The sequence below is a fragment of the Thermobia domestica genome, chromosome 7 (genome assembly GCF_964235325.1).
Source record: "Thermobia domestica chromosome 7, izTheDome1.hap1.1, whole genome shotgun sequence".
NCBI classification, from domain to species: Eukaryota; Metazoa; Arthropoda; class Insecta; order Zygentoma; family Lepismatidae; genus Thermobia; species Thermobia domestica.
The window spans coordinates 73584121-73611939 of NC_137460.1; the positions used below are offsets into that span (position 1 = coordinate 73584121).

Here is a 27819-nt window from a genome sequence, read left to right on the forward strand (position 1 = left end):
GATGATTCTAACGTCAGTGATGTGGTTCAGGTGCAACTGGAAACTTCAAGTAAGAATTAATTTTGTATCAACAATATCTTTTTCATTATATTATGAAAATGTTATTTCGTCACTCTTCACCTCAGTTCTAAATTTTCTTTAAAACTTTACAGCCTGGCATAGCTTGTATGAAGGGACCAGGCGAGAACGCGCAAGGTATGGTAGTCGCCCGCGTAGCTAACCATTAAAGCGTGATACTTATTGTAACATTAGTGCCATACGTCAGTGTCCGGGACAATTTCATTTCAATTTGTTCGTCTGTATGCATGTATGTACCACGCTACAGGGTGCAATTTTCGGTCTTTTAACATTAAATTTTGAGGGTAGAGACACGAGAGTTCGGAATTTGCTTTATAGATTTTGACTGCGATCCGACGTAAAATTTCAAAATTAGTGGTTCGGATTCCACTTTAAACCAAAAGCCCTGTCTCATATAGCCTTGCTACTGATGCAAGACTGTAATCAGTCAAACTAAACAAACTAATTTTATGCGTTTCGAACAAACTTGGGTTGCAGGATAAATTTGGCTCCAACTCAGTTTTTATAAAATATTTTTAGATAGGGAGTGTTCAGAGCACAAAGGATCCAAGTCCATTTTCAAAAAGGTTCACTTTTGCTCAGCAAACGTAGTATCTTTATAGTCAAGGGTGCGAAATAAATCAAACACAAACCACGTGAAAAGGGTGTGGACTAGAGTTTCATAGGACAACCGCTAGACAAGGGCGTTGATGGAATGGAGGAGGAGGGCGAATTTCCCCCCCCTTGCTCATAAATTTAAGATATTAACATTAAATTGTGTACGCTAGAGCGTACAAATGATTAACAAGTCAAGCTCCAAATGCCATAGTAAATGATGAATAATTACGTTAAATAATTCCAGGTGTGTCCAAAAGAATACACCGACGGAAAACGTCATACACCTATTTTTCCAACCACGAATCCGATATGAAAGAAAGAAAATTTACATGACATGATGCAATCTAGAATTTTATATAATTGCCGCTAGAGAAGGGCGTTCGTTTAGAGGTCATCCGCCCCTTACCCTAAATTTCAGATTTTGGTGGCAATAATGCAGATTTAGAAACCTTTTGCTGAGCAAAGTCCAATAGAAAAAATTGAAGTTCTTACACTGAATAAATACGGACTTTGATCAGTTATAATCCATTTCCATTAACCATAAAGAGTTATAAGCTTATATTGCTCTCTTTATTTTTTGGGTCAAGGATTCCAAAGGTGACTCTACTTTCGAGTTTCAGGCCTGCCTAAAATCCTGAAAATTGGGCCTAAGCAACTTTCCCGTTTTAATAATCTGTATGTTCTCCGTATTTATTCGGTGTAAGGACCTCAAGCTTGTTCTGTTGGACTTTGCTTAGTAAAAGATTTCTAAAACTGCCTTACTGTTCCCAAAATCTGAAATCCAGAGTAGGAATGACGCGGTTGCCCTCCTGTCCCACTGACGCCCCTGTCTAGCAGCTGTCATATGAAACCCTTCGCATGGTTTTAGTTACATTTGTTTTGGACTCTTGACTGCGAAGATATTACGTTTTGAAATAGAATTCATTTGCTGACCAAAACTGAGCTTTATTGAAAATAGATTTGGATCCATTGTGCTCTGAACGCCTTGAATATTATCTTTCTTCAATAAATCATTGACTCAAAAAACAACCAATTACGTAGGCTTGCAGAAAACATTCTAAATTTAGCACATGAAGTGTGCTTCAAACATTATTTTTCGAAAATATATTATTTTAAAATAATTTTATTAGCATCAGTGTTCTGCAATAGTAATCAAATTTTGCAACAGAAATCTCACCCGCCTCCACAAAACGCGAGCTTTGCCCTTAAAGGCGTAACTAGAGAACTTTCAGAAGCGGTAACTCCGAAATGACTTGCTTTAGAGTTAAAATAGCCGCACAACCGTATTTCTGGTAAAATTCTAGCCTTAAAAAATGTAACATGACTTCCTTTACATTTGAAATTTCGAATACCAAAGATGTCCGCTTTGATGCTTGATAGCACTATCTGATGTGTCAGACCACTTCCAAGTTTCATCATTCTCTCTCGACCCGTTCTCAATACACAAGGATGGCGAGGACTTTTGTTTTTCCATGTATATTGATAGATTGTGTGAAATCTCTATAGCCTACCTAAATGACCTAAAAAGCTTATTACAACCAAGAAAGTACTTATGAGAGTCACTGGGAAGAGGGTATAATAAAAGGGGTTGTTACTGAAATATCTGTACCCAACACAGTGTAGTCTTAACGAGAATAAAATAAAAAGATCGGTTGCAAGAGCAAAAAAGTTTTTAAGAAATACGCTATTACACTATTTTGAAATACGTTTAAAATCATGTTTGAAACTGTTCAAAATGTTTAAAACATGTTTTTTATGGGTGTTTTAAAACATGTGTAAAACACTTTGAACACCATTTTCATGTTTTAAACACATGTTTTGTTCTTTTTCAAAACAATCTGTAATTTTTCCAACTCTGGTTCATGGTAGACAATATTCAAAAATTCATGTCAAACATTTCGGTCACTTTGTCGTTATGAGATCACAAACAAGACAAGTAACATTTTTATTTAAATAGATCTATAAAATTTCTTTCAAAAAGATATTAACCGATTTCATACACGTAATCCACTTGCTTAAAATGTTACAAACAACAGAGACAGTACAATGCAGTATGAAGTGTTTCGTAACTTTGCAGTACAACCCCTATGTTGTTATGCAACCACAATCACGCTAAAGAATGTATGGTTGCCTATAAGGATATATTACTTGGCCGAAATTAACCCAGCATCCGTTGAAGTGTTTAATAATCTAGCTCCAAAAATTACCGTGAGATACTAAAGAAATTTATACTCTACACTGGGAAGGTATACTCTTTCGAAAAAAAAAAAAAGAAAGAAAGAAAGAATAATCAACATCGGTGCAGCTATTTCGAATTTATGCTTGAACATACCTAATATATATATATATATATATATATATATATATATATATATATATATATATATATATATATATATATATATATATATATATATATGTGTGTGTGTGTGTGTGTGTGTGTGTGTGTGTGTGTGTGTATTTATAATATATATATAAACGGGTTAAATTGAGATTTATCATCTCCAATTTTTTATGTCTTTTAAAAATGGTTAGGATTCGAAATCTTAGGCTGTTTTCACAGTTCGAAAAGCTACTTTACTGACACTATTGTTTCGGTGTCCTTAGTCATCTTTCAAAGGAGACACACACACACACATTTCTAACAGTGACAGCGGCCTGTTATTTCTCTCGACGACACTTTAAACATTATTCAGCAATAACTAAAGGACCCCGCACTTTTCTTATGGAAAGTGGCTTTCGGCTAATGTTGTTGAAACTTCGCTGGTTGATAGTTCTTAACATGTGGATCAAAAGTCTCAATGGGCACAACGACCGAAATCCACTCCTTCCCCCCCAAAAACCGCCTCCAAGTAGCTGGGGGGATTGAACTGATTTCAGCATGTAAAACAATTTATTGTTTTAATCAACTCAACAAGGACCCCAAACAACCACATGTTAGACTATCAAACTACCCCACTTGACACCGCCCTTCCCCCCACATATCCCCCCCCGCGAATTACCTTACAGATGTTCCATATTACTGTAGTTAATAGTTGCGCGTATCTGTTGAAATATCTACAGTTTTGGTCTCACCGACGATATAATGGGTTTCACGTATCGCTGATTACGAATCTGAGGTGAGAGTTCTAGAATTCAAGATGGAGGATCAATATGGCGGATCAAAAACACGAAACTCCTGAATGTAGCCACAAATAGCTGTTTACTAGGGTATTTGGGGTCGTTGGTTACGAATCTGAGGTCAAAATTCTTGAATTCAAGATTGCAGATCCGATATGGTGGGTAAAAACGTCGAAGCCACAAGTCGTAGTAGACTAGAGTGTTTTTAGATCGCTGTTTAAGTACGCAACATTCCTTGATACTTCAGCCATCATGTAGAATTATTCTGCACCCTTGCCCTTTACCAAACTCACCACAGATATCTTAATGCTGAACGGTGTTAAAATAATTCATCAATTATCTGTTCATTATTTTCATCATTTCGGTTTGCAGCATCTAATGTGGTACTTAGCAATGAGTCATCGGGATATCTAATATTCTGTAAATGTCGTGCATGGCCTAAATACCACAAGACACTTGCAGCGTGCGCACATGTGATTAATGTACGAGCACCGCTTTGACATGTACAGTAGTAACCTTGAATAACATTTTGATCATAATCCTGGTCATTGTGTTAGTAGACAGAGGATACCGCGATGCAATTCCTTTACTGGAATATTTAGGAATTGATCATAGAATGCCCGCACTCCTACTACCACGTGAAAGACAACTATCAACAGAAGATGCGAATACTTCTCGACTAGTTACTAAAAGTCGATGGATAGTCGAGGCAAGAAACGGGCATCTAAGATCTGTTTTTAAGTTTCTAGCACAAACATTGAATCTGCAACATGCAAAGAAACTGAATAGTTTCTATCGCATAGCTGGAGCTATTTTGAACAGATACCATCCCGTTATTTTCATGCAAGATGCAACCATTGAATTAGCTAGAGAAATGGGAAATAGGTCAATCATGCCGAACGTTGTTAAAGCAAGAGTGGAGGTAGATAATCTTATTAGAAGTAACGGTCAATGGGTACCGCTGAATGATCAAAGCCTAATTGATTTCTCTGTACTTAACTTAAACTACTTACGAGATTTGACTGTAGGCACATATCAAGTAGATCTCTCATCCTCTTACGTCCAAGATAAACTAATACGAGATAAGGATGAGCAATTCCAGCTTGACGAAAACGTAACTGAACCGGGATTCCTGCGCATACGTCTCTACTCAAGGTTCCGAAATGCAACTAAGCATCAAGTTTTCATAGCATATGTAGCCAATGATGAAGATGACCAGGATTATGATCAAAATGTTATTCAAGGTTACTACTGTATATGTCAAAGCGGTGCTCGTACATTAGGTACATGTGCGCACGTTGCAAGTGTCTTCTGGTATTTAGGCCATGCACGACATTTACAGAATATTAGATATCCCGATGACTCATTGTTAAGTACCACATTAGATGCTGCAAACCGAAATGATGAAAATAATGAACAGATAATTGATGAACTATTTTAATACCTTTCAGCATTAAGATATCTGTGGTGGGTTTTGGTAAAGGGCAAGGGTGCAGAATAATTCTACATGGTGCCTGAAGTATCAAGGAATGTTGCGTACTTAAACAGCGATCTAAAAACACTCTAGTCTACTACGATTTGTGGCTTCGACGTTTTTACCCACCATATTGGATCTGCAATCTTGAATTCAAGAATTTTGACCTCAGATTCGTAACCAACGACCCCAAATACCCTAGTAAACAGCTATTTGTGGCTACATTCAGGAGTTTCGTGTTTTTGATCCGCCATATTGATCCTCCATCTTGAATTCTAGAACTCTCACCTCAGATTCGTAATCAGCGATACGTGAAACCCATTATATCGTTGGTGAGACCAAAACTGTAGGTATTTCAACACATACGCGCAACTATAAACTACAATAATATGGAACATCCGTAAGGTAATTCGCGGGGGGGATATGTGGGGGGAAAGGGCGGTGTCAAGTGGGGTAGTTTGATAGTCTAACATGTGGTTGTTTGGGGTCCTTGTTGAGTTGATTAAAACAATAAATTGTTTTACATGCTGAAATCAGTTCAATCCCCCCAGCTACTTGGAGGCGGTTTTTGGGGGGGAAGGAGTGGATTTCGGTCTTTGTGCCCATTGAGACTTTTGATCCACATGTTAAGAACTATCAACCAGCGAAGTTTCAACAACATTAGCCGAAAGCCACTTTCCATAAGAAAAGTGCGGGGTCCTTTATGGAGCAGGTCACCTAACTCTATCACCTAGATATTTTAGGTTAAAAGACCCTTCGATAGATTTCATTGCCCACAGACTCAATTTCGGTAGACATTTCAAAAGATGAAAAACTCACAATTGAATGAAGAACATTTAGAAAATAATTTCTTTACGAGTTCCCCGACATTTGTCATTGTTGTACCTCCCCTTTTGGGCTTCCCTGTAGGTTAATGATCAAGGACCTATATTTGGCAGAATACTCAGGTAAGATATACTAGTGCTAGTACATTGAAATACGACATGTCTTTTCATTTGTTTTATTGGGAATATATGTTGGGCACAAAATACTACTGAAAATGTGCACATACTTTTGATGCTCGTTGCTGTGTTAGTCTATGCAAATAGAACAATTTGCTCATAATAATTGAGGTGGGATTTCGGTTAAGATGGCGGTCAGATAAGTAGCAGAGTTTTATACTTACCTTTAATACATATTTTATTCTTTTAAAGAAATTTATTTTAGACTTTATGAGCCTTATACAGAGTCGTTTTGACGTATGATTAGCATCATACTAAAGGCCTGACTACTACAGGAAACATGTTAGTCTAACTCTTTAGTATAGCTCTAATCACGTGTCAGAATGACTCTGCATAACGCCTTACATGCTTTATTACAATTCTTATAATATGTAATTCAAGTAAAATATAACAAACACCAGTTACAGGACCTTCTTACCATATAACAACTTAAGTATTTGCTCATATCAATAGATAACAGGTGCCATAGAAACAGTTTTCATTTATTGTGAATGCATATATTGTTTGGATGGCGATCTCCGCGACCAGTTTGTTTCTGGGATAGCTGACGAAGCTATACATGGTAAATTATTAAATACAAAAGATCTCACGTTCCCCAAAGCAACGGAAATTGTGTACACAACGGGCAGCACAGAACAACTGCGATTAAACAAAACCTTCACTGACAGACATCAATGCAAAGCAACCGACTACAAATCATTATTACAAAAAAAAACGTCAAAAACAATCGTACACCAACTTCATCCTCACCAATCACCGAAAACAATAGTGCGTTATTTTCAGAATGCAACATAGGAAAAGAGTATGTCAAGCATGGGGAAAAACATGCCTCAGACGCGGAAGGAAACACCACTTTACTCTGTCAATATTGGTATATTCCAGTCGTTAGAGAGTGAACAACAACCCCAAGTGACAAAGTATATCGTAACCCACGACAATTCAGTTATACAGCAAGAGTACAAGTATATAAATGAATTAAACACTTTATCAAACTTCATGAAATTAGACTCCTTGGCATTTGATGATCTGCATATCTTCAGCAAAGATAGGGAGAGTAATAATAGACAACAAACATTTTATTTTGAAACATCAGTGAGACGACACAGCCTAACCTACAAGAAAAAAATATGAATGCTGTCCAAGAATCAACTCCGGACTTTCACATCAGGTAGGCAACAACAGAAGAATCTAGTTCAGATAACCTGCCGATTTTTCAAGCTTCAGATACGTATGAATTAATGGAAGGAAGACTACAGTAAGATATCAAGCCAAGATTTACCAAGTGGTTAAGACAACGGAAGCAGAAAAAAGTAACAAAACCAAGATGTGAATGTTCCAAAGACAGATAAAATAAAGCGGAAAAATACTATAGTAAGATAAAGTGATCAGAAATGTAACAAGGATTTAATTGTGACTCAATTAGTCGAGAAAAAGAAAATACAAGCTCGACTAGATTAACTGTTGAATAAACTTGAACCACAGAAGAAAAGAGAGAGATGATGCAATTCTCAAAGAAAGAGATGATACAATTCTCAAAGAAAGATGTGATGCAATTCTCAAAGAAAGAGATGGTGCAATTCTCAAAGAAACAGGTGGTGCAATTCTCAAAGAAACAGGTGGTGCAATTCTCAAAGAAACAGGTGGTGCAATTATCAAAGAAACAGGTGGTGCAATTATCAAAGAAACAGGTGGTGCAATTATCAAAGAAACAGGTGGTGCAATTATCAAAGAAACAGGTGGTGCAATTATCAAAGAAACAAGTGGTGCAATTCTCAAAGAAAGAGATGATGCATTTCTCAAAGAAAGAGATGATGCAATTCTCAAAGAAAGAGATGATGCAATTCTCAAAGAAAGAGATGATGCAATTCTCAAAGAAAGAGATGATGCAATTCTCAAAGAAGCAGGTAGTGTAATTCTCAAGGAAACAGGTGGTGTAATTCTCAAAGAAGCAGGTGGTGTAATTCTCAAAGAAAGAGATGGTGCAATTCGCAAAGAAAGAGATTATGCAATTCTCAAAGAAATAAATGGTGTGATTTCATGGATGAACAATTCACGCAACTCTTAAGGAATCAGATTAATTACATGTGATAAATGATGTTAATTTCAATGCTACTTTTGTGCTTACTTTTTTTTATCATCAACATTCTGCATAAAACAAATTTTGTAAAAGGGTAGAACGTTGGGAATATATGCTGGGCACAAAGTACCACGAAAACTGTGCACATACTTTTGATGCGCGTTGTTGAGTTAATTAGTCTGTACTCGTCAATCCAATGCCAAAACCGTGAATATGCTAAATTTGACTTTGAGTTATAAGCATTTTAATATTCAACTTACCCCGAAAAATCAGTATATAGACTTAGGCACATGTTTTAGGAATTGATGATAACTTCTAATATACGGTACTCATATTTCACGAATGGGACTTGGGTATTAGAATCTGTGTACTCCAAGTAACATGAAACTGCACTTAGGTGAAAATAGCAAAATTTGCACATTCGCGGTTTTGGCATTGGACCGACAAGTGATATTGGGGTCCTGGGGAAAATGGCAGACAAAGAAGCAGAGTTTTATATCATCTTCAATACATATTTTTATACAGTGTGCGAATTAGATAATCTATATTGGGGGGGATAAAATTAGGCCCACAAGACATAACGTCTGAAGGTGCAAATTTCAAAATGAGACAATAATGCCTTACCCCCATATATATATATATATATATATATATATATATATATATATATATATATATATATATATATATATATATATATATATATATATATATATATGTGTGTGTGTGTGTGTGTGTGTGTGTGTGTGTGTGTGTGTGGGAATGTGTGTGACATCTGTAACAAATAAGAGATTTATTAATTTAATAAATTTACCAACAATAACTATGCACGTATGTATTGTCTGACACACACACACACACCACCAAACCTTTCTGAACGTGTTTGAATGTTATACTCATTCTTGTCCCTGTAGCTCTCTAAGGTTTAAATAGTTAATAATTCGGCCCGAGCGATAGCCATGATCACTAGCATATGTTAATTTTTCCACTCATTTTGAAATCTTTCACTTTGCGTAATTACATACAGATAGCAAGACAAAAAAATACTTCATCCTTATGAAAACCTCTAAAATTATCAGTTAAACCGGACATACTTTTTTTTTTTTTTAAAAAAAAAAAAGAAAATCTAGATATTAGCCTATCAAAAAAGAAATGGATTGTTACTGGTCCCGATTTGTGACATCAAGGTCAAATCGAACGCCAAATATTTAAAATCTCTCAATTCAAATTTCGAGCTTATGCTTCTACTCCCCGCTAAAGCTGCGCTCTTCACGACTTTTTTCCCTCCAAATATCGATTCCGTGATGAGGCTCAGGAAGTCAACACTTACAATTACTTTACTGTTAAGTTGCAGATGAGTTGATTCACTATGGACTACTTTATTCAAATAAAGTAAAACATTACATTGAAGTTTTTCAGACAACATTATTAGCGTGGACAGCAAACTGTACAGCGAAAAGCAAAATGGAAAAATGAAGGGTTAACTTTAAAAAACCCGCTCCAGTTGAAATGCTTATACAGACACGGAGAACCAGTCGTATTATCAAATGCTGAAACAAATCTTCAATTATGCCCTTATTCACCTAGAAATCACCTCCACTAACATGTCTGCTCACTAGGAGCGTATCCCCAGCGTCTACGTTAACATATACTTACGAGAGAATACCTATATCTTAGATTTTGAGTACAGTTTTAAAAGTTCATTTAGGTAAACTGTAAAAGGCAGTGATTACTATGCTAATAATCACAAATTAAATGCAACTTTTGAGTTGCATACACACAAACTACTAGGGAATGAAGACCATCTGCTAACAAAGAGTACATTGGAAAATGAAATAACATGTTATAACAAAAATTAAAATAAGATGATAATCGATACAAATGTAGGGGATGAATATGACATGTCCGAACTTCGCCAAGTATGGTGGAAGAAGCTATTTGTTTACTTCTTCTTGGCCAAGGGTACGTACTGAAGGGTACGAAGATAAAGTTGTAAGTAACAACCGTAGTCATAATAATATAGTTCAACTAAACAACGTTGAAAATAGTAGTTAATTAGGTGGTAAGTAGAAATGACCAAATCTAAATAGTTTACATCGATCATTCCGAAGAAATTTGGAGTTATGCTGAGCATAGTTTGGGGGGGAAAACGAGCATCCCCGGTGGGGATACTTCAGCTGACTTCTTTGGGGGGGGAACAAAATGTGATTGAGGGGGAAAATCCCCCTCATCCCCCCGGTAATTCGCACCCTGTTTTTATACTATAAACAGATTTACTTTAGACTTTTTATGTTTTGATTCTTTTTTGATAAGTAATTTACGTAAAATACCTAAAGCGAAAGTACCGGTTCCTTGTTATAACAATTCAAGAGATTAAACATAGCTATCACTTTAATACAGGCAATCTTGGACCTATGTCCGTGTCACTTTAGTCACAGTGTGCTGCAACTACTAAAATAATTTTCAACAATTTAGTACAATTGATCTAGATTCAGTTAAATTTTAATTCAGGCTGCTTGGACTTACGTCTGCAGTCGTATAGTTACAGTTCATGGTATAACAAACGGAAAATGGAAAAATTGTGATGATATTCGTACTAAGTTGAAGGTATTCAATATTTAGGTAGACATATTTGAATAAGATTGATGAATACTCTGGATGAGTAAGTCAGATAATATATAGAGATTCTGTAAGAGAATAAGTGTCAACGAGAACTTAAAGCTCATGATTCTGTTGTCTACATTTACGTTAAAACCCGTAAATAACACAAAGTAGACGTCTTCAAATCAATACACAAAACTGCTTATTTTTTGCGTTGGATATATAAAGTGAACTCCAGTCATTCCCGCCCCCCCCCCCCAAAAAAAAAATATTTCGGCTTCCCCTGTCATTGTTGGCTACGGGCCTGCTGTCTATACTTTCATGTTAATGACAAATATAACCCTAAGAGTTACGCATATGTTAGTTGTAAAATTAAATAATGCTGTATATCTAATAGGAGTTACCTCTGAACCACTTTTCTCCTACATGCAAGTATCGATTCTAGGGAGAAGCTGGAGAGGCAGGCTTCCGACGCGAAACAGCTGCTTTCATCTGCACTATCAACTTCGTTGTAAAAGGATAAAGCTTGTATCTATACTTACGAACGATAACAATGAAAACCATGTGCTTTATTTTCCTTGTACAGAATACATATGACTAAAGATATCAAAAATAAGAGTTTGGTTACAATTCTAAAGTCGGTTTCCCAATTTCTTCTTTCGATATAATGTACAGTTGAAGCCCGTCTCCTCCGTCCCAGAGGAACACTTCTGATGCCACTGACAGACATCCAGCACATTCAGTTAAATCAAGAATGCTGATTAAGTATCTGGAGACCGTCTTTTGATAGATCCTTAAGCAAATTTAAAAATATCTTTGTCCCTATGAAAAATTTGAAGGTCTTTAACCACTATACAATCATTAATGCAGTATTGAATGATGTCCATATATGTCCACATTGGATGGAATTTATTACCATGAAAAAGTATATAGTGTACAAAGATCGTACTAGATAAACGGTGTTCCGTTAGATTGTTTTATTAATAAAAATATATCTTCCTTTAAATGCCTTCTCGTTGCGCAATGGTGTAACAAATTGGCTAGTGACCGCCATTGAATTAAATACATGTTGATAATATCGTGTGAAGTCAATAAAATTCAGATCCTTGTATTTTTTTAAAAAAAGAGTAAACTACAATTTTAGAATCAAGAGGTGAAAACTTGGTCCTCGTCGCTGCTCAATTGGTACCAAAGTAAATGATTCCAAGAAAGTATAAAATCAATTTGTTAGAATCACGGTAATGGGCATACTAAAAGTGAAATAGGCACGTATATCCATTTCTCTACACGATAACTGTTAAACGAAAGCGGATTTGTGAATTCTGTTTCTTGCAATATACAGCTACAGCCAGGGCTGGCCCGTGCAATGAATGACATCACTTGCCCGTTTCCTTTCTTTAGAAAGAACAGATCTTAAAAGTCATGATTTCAAGTATGCTACCCCATCATGAAAACAAAGGGGAGGGAAAGGCCTAAGCACTACAAATAGAATCTCGTTTTTTTTAATAATAAATAATTTACTATGTTAGTGAAAGATAAAGCAAACACACCTGTAGAATAAAGATGGTAATTCTTTTTATAAAATTCAGTATCGAACCTGAATCTCATATCAGTTTGCAATTCTAGTACAACTAGTTCTTTTATCTTTATGATTTTACTTCTATATCTGTTACAATTTTTTTTTTAAAAATGTTTCCACCGTCAATGATAATGAACTTGTTTGTAACAAAGACGAGACTAGTTTACATATCAAAACTGTGATAACTAACTAAATGGAACAGGTGTTCGATATTATTCGAGAATTGAGCTCTTGTATTTGACAACAATCAACCAATTCAAACTGGGATTTGTTTGACCATTTGCTTTAAATTAATGCGACCTAAACGTGATTTATGAATGTAGTATTCAAATAGAAAGCTGACTTATCCAAATTTAATTAGTATCATCATAAAATCTGCTTCCAATATGAAATTTTATTTTAAATAATATAGTTATGACAGATTTTCCGCCCCCTCGAAACTCGCCGCATCCAGTGGCGTAGGAAAGGGAGGGGCCCACAAGGGCCGGGGCCCCCCAAAGAGGTCCGACAATGTACTTCGGTAATTTGACGTTTGTAATTTTTTTTATATATTTTTATGTTTACATATTTCTTTGTTTGTAATTTTTCTATATGTACCTATAACAGCACTTGCCCCCCCCCCAACACATCCTGGCTACGCTACTGGCCGCACCGTGCAAATGCACGTGTTGCACATATGGCTACAGCAATTATCTCGGCCGAGTTCGTTAATGGAGCCCAGTGGCGTACTTAAGGGGGACTATCGGGCTCAAGACCCCCCACGAAATAAATTTGTAATATGCACAACTATATTAAAATTTGTCGGCACCCAAAAGGAAAAAATATAAGTGTTTATGCACGTGTTGTGCATAGCCCCTCCCCCGAAACAATCCTAAATACGCCACTGATGGAGTCAATCCTAAAACAGTCACTCTAACGGTGGATCTCTCATACATGGAAATATACGCTCAGGTTAGATTTTTTTAAAGGTTAAAAGGTAAAATATTTCTTAGAGTAAAAAGTTTTTGAGGTGAACAGATCTTTTGTTACTCTCAAAAAATATTCTAAAACCTCGTATAGTTATGGTATGAGAGGGTATATGTATTACTGACCACTTCAACTACCATAGATTCATTTATACACCGTATACAGGGTGAACAATTTATCTAGAACATCCATGATGACGGAGAAACCAAAAGAGGCAGAAAAGCGAAACTTTGCATGATGCAACTATAGGGAGGGGGGCATCGTTTCATTTATTAAACACCACAACCGAGTTAACAGTACTGCCATCACAATATAAAGTTATATTTTTTTTCAAATGGCACTACGTCAGGTTATTCCGTATTTCAAATCAACGTGTTAAACGAAAACTTAAAATACCACATTTATTATTCAGTGTTGCAAACTAAGGATGTTATAATATCACAAACATCCAAAGTCTGTAAACTATCACACACACAACACAACGGAGATGAACAAGACACTGCACATCGAACGTATCTTAGCGTTGGATACTACGGTTATGATATGACTTGTTTCGAATGAATAGCAACAAAGTTACAAGGGCTTGAAAATTTGAATTTTTTGAAAGGCTTTATTTCGAAAAAAAATGCTTAGATAAGTATCATATCTAGTAATTACTTGTGTAGTTTGTAATGGATGTGTAAAGTATTTTGTCGTTTATGCACTACATAGTACTCAACTTCGATCACTAAATAAATGTAATGATCTCACTTAAGGATATATATAACATCAAAGTATATATTGCACCCTTATTGTCATGTCTATATGAATTCTCGAACAGAATCAAAGGATGATTAAGCCATCTACTTTGTGTTGTTTACGTTTCTGCACTAACATTTCATTACTCTTAAATATCATTAAGATAACTTACAAATGGAATATTTCAGTTTAACGTCCCACAATTATGCCCTTTCTGGCTAAGGGAAAATATGATTAAGCATAGGTGTCCAAACTCGAGAGCACGACGCTCGTGAGCTCAGCACTCACGCTCAAACGGGCTCGGGCTCAATAATTGAACGAGAGCCCGAGTGAGCCCGAGCTCCAATGAAATAAGTGAGCGCGAGTCCGAGTGAGCGCGAGCCCACTTGAGATTAGTGAGCGCGAGCTCCAGTGAGCGCGAACCCAATCGAGAGAAGTGAGTGCGAGCGCGAGTGAGCGCGAGCCTAGTTAAGAGAAATGAGCGCGAGTGCGAATGAGCGCGAGCCCAGTTCAGAGAAGTGATCGCGAGCCCGAGTGAGCGCGAGTCCAGTTGGGAGAAGTGATCGCGAGCTCAAGTGAGCGCGAGCCTAGTTAACAGAAGTGATCGCGAGCCCAATTAAGAGAAATGAGCGCGAGCCCAGTTCAGATAAGTGATCGCGAGCCCGAGTGAGCGCGAGCCCAGTTGAGGGAAGTGAGCGCGAGCCTGAGTGACTGCAAGCTCAGTTGAGAGAAGTGAACGTGGGCCCGAGCGAATTCGAGTTAAATTGAGTGCGAGCCCGCGCTCACTTCACACTCACGTGGACTCATTTGCTTTAGAGGGGAAAAAAATAGGGAACTCACTCCATGTGCAGAATTGTAAAGGAAGAATGAAACAACTTTAGAAAAAGTAAAAGCACTTTCTTGAGGTCTGAGCTGCCATTTCTTTGTCCAGAGGACTTCAAATACCTTTCGATAGAGAACCGACTTTTTTATGGTTATTATGAGAGGATGGTATTTGTTTGAGGCAGATATTTGCTTTTGTTGTTTTAGTAACAACTTCCATGACCCAAGCTTTTTTTTTTTTTTTTTTTTTTTTGTGAGATCATAAAGTAAGGAAACTACTTGACCTTGCGAAGTAGGAAATTTATTTACTAGCAACTAATGAAGCTGTGCGTTCATGGAAAAGTCGAGCGAAATAATTATGTATTATTTAATTGTAGCTTCTTTAAATCCCAATAAGAAAAAGCTCACCGATAGCAAACATAAGCTCCCTTGAGGGACTTGTAATAAAATTCACCGAATATTGAAATTCAGGTGTTAGTTACTTCCTAAGCAGAAAATGGAGGTACTATCTTATATAACTTATCTATCAGGTATAAAAAAAAAATAATAAGGACGTTGCGGAGTTGCGTTGTATTAAACGTGGGTAGACCTTGAGGAACTTGTAATAAAATGCCCTGGATATTAAAATCTAGCTTTTGACTACAATTACAAATAGGCCAAATAACTCGGTAGAAAGTAGAGCTACTAATGTCGTATAGCAGTTATCAGATATCAGAATAAAATAGGGATGTTGCAAGTTTAATGTGCGAAGCATAGGCGACAGTAAGCCTAATTTTGGCCCTGGAAATTTTCGAACCAAATTTTTCTTATAAGCCTGACAATTCATCAACTGCATTTAAATAATTTCATGATTAGGCATGAATACTTACATAATAGAATTTGCTTGCTAACAGGATTTTTTTTTTTTTTTTTTTTTTTTTTTTTTACGAAATCATCATACTCAGATATATTTAGGCCTTGCTTCTTAGTGCTGCCGTCGTGCTTGCAGACCAACACTTGAACAAATATCTTTCTTATTTACTAACATTAAGCTTTTTTTTTGCTTCATAAGTTGTTTTGATCTAAGTAAATAAGAAAGAGTTTCATTTAATGAGTATTGGTCTGCAAGTGTGATGACAGCCTTAAGACTTGAACTCTGCAATACTCTTAATATTTTATTCTGATGTCTGATAACTCCTATATGACGTTAGTCATATTGCCTATTTTCTATTGAGGAACTAGGCCTACTAGTAGTCAAAGCCCAGATTTAAATATCAGGAGCATTTTATTTCAAGTTCCTTAAAGTCCGCCCACGTTTAATACATTAAACCCTGCAACATCCTTATTATTTTATTTTTATATCTGACAACTGATATATAGCATTGATAGCTCTATTTTCTACTGAATTAGGCCTACTGCTAGTCAAAGTCTAGACTTTAATACCTCTTTATACCCATCATACGTTTTTCTAAAGCGAAATGAAATATATATCAGATACTTTCAGCCATAGCGGAAAAAAAAAAGATACCCTTTCCCCAAAATCGTTTTCCGATATTTCTGTGCTGCAAAATTTCTTGCACCGAAAGTTTCAGCATAAGGGAGGGGGTTAGATTGCTTTCTTCAGTTTGTCCAAATCCGTTTCCAATTTATATTTTAATACCCAAAATCTACTTCATATTAATATTCTAAGTTTAGTTTTCATTTTGGTCATATTTTCTGTTTGCCATTTTTCCATTGCTTGTTTGTATTTATTTTATTCAGGTTTATTTTCCTTTGCAATTAAATTAATTAACCTATAAATGTAGTTAGTTATTATTGTTGTACCGGTATTCTTTATTGCATTAATTATCTTATAACACAATTATATTATTAGTGGTGAGCTTATGTCCGCTTCTGCATTAACATAAGTGAGCTTGAACTCCGCGACATTTAAAGAGGGTCGCAAACGATATGCAGGAAAAATTATTCTCTCTTCCTGGCTTGTTTCTTCAATACTTGACAAATGTTATATTGCTTTGCTTGGTGAATCCGTTTCCTTGAATATTCAGAAAATCAACTTAAACTACTGCTTATGCAAAACTACTCAAACGGAAACATGACGGCAGAAAGTTTCGGAAGGTGTTGCTATTTTCACTGCTAGTTTCTCATTTTAGATAGTGTATATTTACAACGAAGGCGGTGCACGTGCACCGGTTCACCCCTAAATCCGGCCCTGTACATATATGTATGTTATATACGTCCATTTGTATGAGATTCTGACCGCCCATATTGTTTCATACGGAAAGTACGTACACATGGAACACTTACAGAAAGTATTATAAAATATGCGTTTTCAGTTATACGTTTGCAGTACGTTTGTAGCCCAAAAACTACATGATTTACAAATGTAACATACGATTTTACGTAAGCCACGTACACTTTTTTCTCAGTGTATGGCAGTATCACAAGCTCTCCCACTGGTCTAGTGGCTAGCACGCGCGACTTTGATTATCGATTCCCTGTGGGAAAGTATTGAACGACAGTCGTTCAGATTCCACGTTAAAACTAAGTCAATGTCTCATATAGCCTTGCTGATGAAAGGGGACGGTGAAAGATAATCAATTAATCAATCAACAGTATTTCAAATTTCAGCTGCATAAACAACCTATGACTTGTAGGACTAGTTCATTTTGTTGAAGCAGCTGTTTTAACGAAGTTTAGTATTAACGTGTCAGGTATTTCTATGAGGTAAGAAAAAAACATTATTTTGTAACTAAATGATAGCTTTATCCACGAAACAATGAAAATCGATATATAAAATGACTCACGTTATTTTAACAAAAATCGATTTAGATAATAGTTTGGGCTGCCGCAAAAATAGGAAAAGTTAGAAAACTCCGATTAATTGTAACAACTCCATCAGGGGTTGAAATTGGAGGGGGCATACGCCATTAATCAGCCCATTAAGGTGTACAAGCTCATGCGCTCAACTGGGCTCGGGCTCAATAATAAGTGAGCTCGAGCCCTAATGAAATACGTGAGCGCGAGCCCCATTTAGGGAACTGAGCCCGAGCACGAATGAGCGCGAGCCCAATTGAGAGAAATGAGCGCGGAGCCCAAGTGAGCGAGAGTCCGAGTGAGTGCGAGCTCAGTTGAGGGAACTAAGCGCGAGCGCGAGTCCAGATGAGACAGGTGAGCGCGAGCGAGCCCAGTGGAAAATGGCCACCTCTGTGATTAAGGCAAGAGAATGATAATGGAAGAATTAGTGGAATGAGAAAGCATACACCAACCTAGACTAGTAATCACTACAAGTGGATTTGCATTTCAGTTTCTTAGCAATCATGACACTTTTTTAAACGCTATTTCTATGTTCTTCCTCTACAGAAATGATTTTCTTGCACAGAATTATTTTCGTAGATTAGACGTAAATTTTCGAAAAAATGATCCCGTATTCTTCATGCACACACAGCGTAGATCGATAGGATGGAACAGTTATAGTTTATGTTAAAGAACGAACGAAACGAAATGAGACAAATTTACATGTCCGCTTTAAACTTTACTATATTGAATGTACTATACAATTACCAACGTTCATATGCGGTAAGGAACGATTAGGTTAGCTTGCGCTTACTTAAATGCGATTGTCTTATATATACAACGCCAATTTACCAATTTTAAAATCATTCATTGCTTGCAAATCTCAACTGTATCAAGAGTTTCAAATTTTTACATACATATGTTACCACAAGGGTAAAATTGTTATCAAACTTGCGCTGGTGATGCTCGTAAAGACCGGAGACAGCTAGTAGGACACTCCACGCTGGAGCAGGCACTGTTCGAAGTTTATAGTATCAGCGGTATTATTCAGCCGGTTCGCTAGAACCGGTTGTTAAAATATTTCAAGTTCGCAGAACCGTTTGTTGTACCAAGACCTAAACACGCACACACAAACACGCCTGAGATATCAAGACTGATGCTCAGATATTAAGAGTGAGAACTGGGATCATATGAGTGAAATGCTGAGGGTGAAGGTTAAATACAAGGGTCGTTCAAGGTTGACCGGGACTTTTATTTCTTCTGAGGAAACATAGCACAAGAAGCAGCACCAAACTATGTCAGCTTTTCAAAGTATTCTCTGTACGCGTCGAGGCACCGTTGCCATCGTTGTGGCAACTCGCTGCTTTCTTTGGCGTAGAAAGAAGTTGGTTGTTATCGTAGCCACTGGAGGACATCGTTCCGCAGTGCTTCATCTGTCGTGAATTTCTTCCCTCCCTGATGGTCTTTAAGGGGTGCAAACAAATGATAATCACTGGGGGCTAAACCTAGACTGAGGATGGGGGAGAACTTCGCAGAGCATTTCGGCCAGAGTTGTTGTTGTTACATTGGCCGTGTGAGAACGGGCATTGTCGTGGAGAAGAATGACATTTCCAGACAACATCCCAGGTCTTTTCTTGCGGATGAACTTTTGCACAACACCACTCAACAATGTGGAGTAATACTGGGCATTAATTGTGCTCCCCTTGTCCAGAAAATCCACATGGATAACACCCTTCATGTCCCAGAAGACACTTGCCATGACCTTTCCACAGAACGGCTGCGTTTTGCTTTTCTTGAGCGGCGGGGAACCTTTATGCCGCCACTCCATGCTGCTTCTTTTGGTATCTGGGGTTGAATTGTGCAACTATGTTTCATCACACGAGATGATGAATTGCATCAATTCATCAACTTCGGCTCAAAACCTATTCAGAAGCTGTTCACAGACCGTCATGCGTATCCACTTCTGATCAAATGTCCGCTTGCAGAGATTTTGCGGAAGCGTAAGTGGTCGTGAATGATTGTCTCAACACTCCTGACACTGATATTCACCTAGGCGGCAATATCCCGCACTATTACTCGCCGGTTCTCAAGAATCATTTGCTCAACACGTGCGATATTCACTGATGTAACTGCAGTCGGGCGAATGTGTCCATGCGCTTCATTTTTCACCAGCTCTTGTCCTTTGCGAAACTGTTCACACCATTCGTACACTCTTGTCCGTGACGTAGTTTGTTCACCATACTGTGCTTGCAATCTTACGAAAATTTCAGCTGGTTTAACTTTCTCCTTCACAAGAAATTTCATTACACACCGCTGCTCGACAGCCACAGACACTCTGCTTGCCGCCATGTTCGCTGCAACTGCTGCACATACGCCAAATACGTCATGCCAGACGCTGGTTTCTCGAGAAGAAATACATTACGTCATCCGCAAGTTTCATCATGATCTGGATATTCATCGATTATTTAAGTAAGAAAATCCCGGTCAACCTTAAACAACCCTTGTATAAATAACCCTATGCGAAACACCATTATCAACAATTGTCAATCCATTGCTGGATTAAGGTCTTTCCAATACTTTTTGACAGCCATCTATCTTGGACACCTCGTTTCGAAGATATTCGCAGTACTACATAATTTCGTCACACCACCTTGTGTTAAGATACTGTGAAGGTCGCTACTGACTACTTGGGGTATCCAGTAAAAACAAAATTGCTTTTTACTTTGTATGGTTATTTCCTAATAGAATTCTATCTATCTATCTACCTATCCATCTATTATCTCTCTACCTCCCCATATATAGATATGAGAGAGAGAGAGAGAGAGAGAGAGAGAAAGAAAGAGCCGGTTGTTAAAATTTAGAATAGCACCACTGTATAGTAGGGTGCATCGAATTTCCACTTTTTTTGAAATCAGCTTACCCTTAGTGATATTTTTTTGCGAAATGGCCTCCATATAACGTGTAAAAAATTGCAAGTCGATTTGTCAATATCTTTAGGTGCCACCAACGGCCAAAAGTTTTGAAATTTTGTTAAAAAATAAATGTTATTTTAAAAAATGTAAAATATCTAGTTTTATGAAATATGGTTATCCTATGTGGTTTTGTTTCTGTAAAAGGTCAATATTTTACGTGAAAAAAATTTCAGCTTGATGAGTCAAGTCATTCAGGTGTCACCTGTGGCTTAAAATATGGACAAATGTGTCCCTACTTTTTCATTTTTTAAAAATTAAGTAGCATTGTTTGTGATTCATCTGGATCGTTAATTAGATAAGAAAGATTTTGTTTTACATCTGCAGCTATTTGCTTATTTCCAAACGTTAATGATGGAAATGACCCAGAACTCACCATGAGGAGGTGGCTGTAGTTCGAGTTCCGCCCACCCGTATATACTAATGTTGCATATGGTAGTGCAAGTCATATTGTTACTCTTTTACCTCAAACTGTTTTTCTTTTCTTTTTTGTATTACATTCTGGTATGTTTTTTCTTGATTGTAGTGTTGATAGGACAAATCTATGTTGTGCTTCTTGCCCACATACCGTTGATGCCGCTTCTGTCCCCAACTTCACCATTCTTTCTACCGCGCGAGTGTGACAGGGTAAGGATGAAATATATTCATTAGCCATTGGAGCCGTCTTTACATTTTCTCTTAGCTTCTGCAGGCTCAAGTGTTTTGTCAGTGGTGGCTCTATCAGCGTCATGTTGACCAATTAATCATATCAACATAGTTTGTCGCTTCTAAGTTGATTTCAGGGATGACGAATTCTCGTACCGATAAGCGATCACCAGATTGGGTCGTTTGTCTTGCTTTTAGGACTCGCCTCCAGCCGAGCTCGAGTACGTTAGCATCTTGGTCAGTCAACATTGATAGAAGTAGGTTTTCAGGATTACCGTACCACGCATTTCTACGAACACTGGATCAATTATTTTCCTGTATTTCGCTTCCATGTGGCGAGAAGTCGTGATGAGTAGCCACAAATGACGAGCTTCTTCTGCACACGATGTATTACGGATCACAGCACACCAGAGTGGCGCGTAGACCATCATGATGTACTGGACGATGGTTTTAGGTTCATTCGTGGGTTCTTTTGTTCCTACGCACAAACGTAAGACTCTATTTGCTGTAATTACCCATCTGCCTTGATGGATTTTACCAGGCTTCATGTGAGCTAACTCAATGGGCCATTCTCCTGAAGAAACCGGTTGGCAGATATTCAGCACATATTTTTGATCCTTGTTTAATGAATCCTCAGTGAAGTTGAGATCCCAGTCTACTGGAATGGGCTAAAAAATCTGGAGTGACAACTCTTCTCAGATTGGAAGTGCTGATCCTATTGGTCCTTTAAATGTATTTGGTAAAGTAGACTTGCCGTCTATAAATTCAATCAAATGTCGAAATGGGAGCTCATTCGTGTGTATGATGATTAATAGGTGATATGATTAATTGGTCAACATGACGCTGATAGAGCCACCACTGACAAAACACTTGAGCCTGCAGAAGCTAAGAGAAAATGTAAAGACGGCTCCAATGGCTAATGAATATATTTCATCCTTACCCTGTCACACTCGCGCGGTAGAAAGAATGGTGAAGTTGGGGACAGAAGCGGCATCAACGGTATGTGGGCAAGAAGCACAACATAGATTTGTCCTATCAACACTACAATCAAGAAAAAACATACCAGAATGTAATACAAAAAAGAAAAGAAAAACAGTTTGAGGTAAAAGAGTAACAATATGACTTGCACTACCATATGCAACATTAGTATATACGGGTGGGCGGAACTCGAACTACAGCCACCTCCTCATGGTGAGTTCTGGGTCATTTCCATCATTAACGTTTGGAAATAAGCAAATAGCTGCAGATGTAAAACAAAATCTTTCTTATCTAATTAACGATCCAGATGAATCAAAAACAACGCTACTTAATTTTAAAAAAATGAAAAAGTAGGGACACATTTGTCCATATTTTAAGCCACAGGTGGCACCTGAATGACTTGACCCATCAAGCTGAAATTTTTTTCACGTAAAATATTGACCTTTTACAGAAACAAAACCACATAGGATAACCATATTTCATAAAACTAGATATTTTACATTTTTTAAAATAACATTTATTTTTTAACAAAATTTCAAAACTTTTGGCCGTTGGTGGCACCTAAAGATATTGACAAATCGACTTGCAATTTTTTACACGTTATATGGAGGCCATTTCGCAAAAAAAATATCACTAAGGGTAAGCTGATTTCATAAAAAGTGGAAATTCGATGCACCCTACTGTGTATAGTGTCTTTAAGCGTATGATTCAGTTATCTGTTTACTAAGAAACGATATTAGAGTGTTCTGAGTATTAATATATATTAAATAGCGAAATAAGCCTAAACTGTCACAAAAGACATAGAGAGAGGATGCTTCTGGTAAAAATATGTGATATGTGTATTTTAATTTCTTTCTGGCAGAATATGCAAGGAGAGAAAGTATTCTTCAAACAGATTGCGATATATCTGTTCGCCCAACACCGGCACATAATTAATCATTACATCGCTTGTTGTAGAGGGTGGCTTTGTTATTATTTCTCTTTAATATATTATATAGTACAATATTTCTAATTCCATTCATGGGAAAACGAAAAAAAAATGCATGTATCTCTTAAACTGTTATGGTTATATCCGAAAGCGAAAGAAATCAGTTTCAGAAGCGAGTACCATGTAAACTTCTTTATATAACCCGCTCAAAGCTGGTTTGTTTGTAACCAGTTAGCTAAACAGGAAGAGGAAATGACGTTTTCTACACCAGCGTATATTGAAACTGGAAGTGATAAGTACATTTCTGTTACTTCCGGTTTTATTTGGAAGATTAGAGTGGAGATGGAACATTTTTTTTTCTCTATAGCAATGAACATTAAATGGTTGTTTTCTGCCACTTAAGATTTGAATAAAGGATAATACAGAAGATAGTACGTATTATTAGAATACTAAATTGATTTTTTGAAACTGCTTCTCTCTCTCTCTCTCTCTCTCTCTCTCGACGTGTTTGCTCTATGTAGAAGTTTAAGTGGATTTCTGAAAGTACTGAAACTGGAAGTCGAATGGATTTATAACACTTCCGGTTTTAGTAGAGAGTTAAGTATGGAAGTGAAATGTATACTTGGGACAGTTAATCGACTGCACGAAACCACTTCTCACTATTTATTACCGTTTCCGCTCTGTATAGTGATTAACTTGAAAACCGGAAGTAGTTGATTTCCTACCACTTCCGGTGAATAGAATATCTCCATTAGCTAACTTGATTCGTAACTTTCGAGCCTCTACATCCTCGCAAAACCTGGTTATGATCTATCAAGTAGTTCTTGAGAAGTCTATGGTCTTCCGGACGGACGGACGCGTGGACTGACAGGCTAAATATGTAAAGAAGTTTCGTTGGTAAATCAAATTCCTTAAAAACTTAAGTTTAATGGTATATGCTCAAAACATCTTTTAGATCATTTGTATATAAATTTTCTTTCGAAGGGGACAAAAGAAGGGTGATCTGTTGAACATTGTGATTAATAAAAATGATTTCAGTTGAGAAAAGCTTGAGAAACAGTTCTTTAGAACGTTGTATTTCAGCTGAAAGTTCACGACTTAGTTCTACCTATCCGATTGGCTGTATTTGATATTGATCCTATATAAACAAAATATTCTAATGTATTAGATTTTACGTACACTGGTGGAATTTGAAATTATCCCTTCGACCTAAGCAAATCTGATCAGAATAGTAGGTTTACTGGCAACACTGCTCCTGCATAGGTGGTTTCCTCTTCTTCCCCTCATTTTGGGCGGGTGCAATGTTGCCAAACGTATTGTGAGGAGGAAAATATCTATTTCTTCGAGTGTATATGAGAATTTAAAAATACTGAAAACTTAGGTTTGCTTACCACTAGAAATAGCTATTTTTTTTTGAAGAGTGGTGGATTGGTTGGTTTGGAGTTCAGTGCCTCTCCTCTATACCAAAACTATATGAGACATGGACCTATAGCGTAAAATGAGATCGGGACCACATGAACTCTTACCGGAAATCGAACCCGGTCTTCTGCATTGGAGGGCGTACGCGAAACATATAGTGAAGTACGAGAAGCTCACCGAGAATATCTGCAAAAATTTCTTCTGCTATTTTGCAAGTTTTCCAAAGAGTAAAATGCTTTTAACTAGAATACTAAATTTAATATCCCATATTAAGCCCTGTAAGTTAAACGACAGCAATGATTATTGAAGAGAGAAACAAAACTTTTACTGAAGACTAATAGGGCGGCTATTTGAAGCGTTCGCAACGTATACGTTTCTATTGCTCATACGTACACTTAGAATACGCTGTTCATGTATTTAAATGTGGATAGCTAATCACAATGCGTTACAAACACGAAAGCAATAAAAACGCGCAGAGAACGTCGGCTCGAGCGTATTTGGTGCGTTTCGGAACAACAGATCGCCTGCTGTTTTTAAAGATATCTAAGTCTGTGGCTATTTGAGAATACGTTTTCGAAGCGTTACCCCCTTCAGCGAACGCAATCTAGGTGGCTACTCAGTAATTTTACTTTCGCCAGAGTTATAAATCATACTGTGAGCAAGTCAGGGTTTCCAGATCTTTTTTGCCAGGTCCAGGTCTATAATAGCAAAGTTCCAATACGCTGCACGAAGCATCTTTCAAGCAGCTGCTTCTTGCTAAAATCTCCTTGCCTGGCAACACATCTTTCCTTTATTTCCTTCCTTTAGACATCTTTTAAACTTTTTCACATCTTTTAAACTTTAAAAAATGAAAAGGTTACCGTAAATAAACTTAAGTGTAGGCAATTGCTGAATGTTTTAATGATGATGGGTCACAGTTGTATCCTTTCTGGATTTAGAAGTCTGGCAACCCTACGTATATCTATCTCCTGATTCTTGTGTTAAGTGCAAGTTACGTTTATTCTATATAATTTAAACCAAACAGACAACAGAGAGAAGGCACTTGATTAAAATCATGTAAATATGGAAACACAAGGAGGAGACTGAACAAAGGACAGCCAAGCACATTGAAATAATAAATTGTGTCAATTTCTTCGAAATGGATTGACTAGTGTATGTTACTTTTTCAGTCATTTCATTAAATAACGGTGCTATTTATTACTACATATATTACTGTCCATTAACTGATGGCTTAAGAGTGTTAAGGTACTGCATAAGTGCGTTGTATAACAGGGCACTTATTGGATGAAAACTAAAATAATATTCCAGTAAGTTTCAATTTTTTTCTCAACGTATTTCAGTTATGTTATTGTATATAGGTTACCTCATGAGTGTCTAGTCACAAAAACATTGTCATTTTTGTAATAGCTCTTTTGAGGCTACGAAAAAAGGAAAATAGTAAACATGTAAGTACATTTACTTTATTACTGGGATGTTTTTAAAAACAATCCAGAATGAAAGAAATAATGCATCATCGCTCCGCTTACTGCTAGGATGGTTATCAGTATTAAGAAATGTAATCTTGCCCTTTATGCTAAAAAGATGGATGAATAGAGCAAGTGAATGATGGAGTAATTGGTGGGATGAAACGGAAAATGAAATGAAATCTTTGAGTTTTACGTCCCACGGTTATGCCGGTTAGGCTAAAGGAGACGGTGATGATGAGTGATTAATGAAATGGTGGAATCAAGAAAGTGGGAGAAAACGGAAGAACCCCGAGAAAACCCACGCACACGGTGTTTGTCCACCACAAAGTTCACTTGGCGGGGGCTGGGATCGAACCAGGGACCCCAAGCACCAGAGGTGAACGCTCTACACTGAGCCACCGCCCCTTGGGAGGAAACAGAAGTTCCCCGAGAAAACCCACGTATATGATGTTGTCCATCCCAAATTTATTTGGGCGGAGATCGAACTAGAGACGGCATGCACCAGAGGTAACGCTCTGTCACTGAGTCACCGTGTGACCCCACAATCAGTGTTATGTTGTATGTGATTATTGTTAGTAATAGAATAAAAGCTTCATCATTCTGATTGAATGTGTAGTAGTGCTAGGTCTCGAAATTCATTTACAGCAAGTCACTCGGCGACGATCAATTTTCCAATGTCGTAGATGTAAAACGTAAGTTGCATGATTCCTTAAACGCTTAAGGTTCTTCACTAACCTACCCCATCTTGAATTTTAGTGAGTAACGTAAAGAGAATGAAGAAAATGAGAAATATAGAAAGTAAACCAAGATAACATCTACTAAACGTATTATATCAATGAATAATGGTTTGCAAGACGTTTCGTATAGTGTATGAATTTGGGTCCCCAGCAATTATGACGTCAAATTGTGCACCCAAAATTCTGCTTTATTAAAAAAAAAAAAAAAAAAAAAACTGGAAACAGCATTTTGTATATAGATACAATCTGGTTTGCTTCCTACGTTTCTTTGATATTCTTCAATGTCTCTAAGTTATTGACAGAATTTTAAAAAGTGCAGATGAGCTTAGCTATTTTTATCAATTTATTTATTTATTTATTTATTTATTTATTGGTTTATGTAATTTCGTAAATCTTTCAGTTTAACATCCCATAATTATGCCTTTTACGCTAAAGTATGAATGATGATGGAAAAATTGGTGGAATGAGAATGTGTGAGGAAACGGGAGTATCCCGAGAAAACCCACGGACACAGTGTTGTCCACCACAAACATACTTGGCCGGGGATCGAAACTGGCACCCCACACAGCGGTAGTAAGCGCTCTACTTTTGAGCCACCCTGTCCCTCCCCTGATTTATGTAATTTGTTTTTCGGTGTGTTCGTTTAGCTAGTGTTTTAGTTTTTGATGTATGGTTCATAGGTGGTAAGCCACCTGTTGCAAAGTACTCTCACCAGAGTATTGAACTTCAAATCATGCGCACCGAAGGCACTCGCTCCAACCATTCGGCTGGACAGTTAACACCTTTAACTCAGCTTATATATTTAAACATGTGTAATAATGCTCTTGTCGAGTTTCCTCCGAAAATTCT

At 37.1% G+C, this 27819-nt stretch overlaps 1 protein-coding gene across 4 annotated transcripts in view; it reads right to left on the reverse strand.

Annotated features, from left to right (window-relative positions):
- LOC145688893 (uncharacterized) overlaps positions 1 to 27819 on the reverse strand; it is a 399672-nt gene that overhangs the window by 370057 nt on the left and 1796 nt on the right. The gene's annotated exons all lie outside the window — the stretch shown is intronic.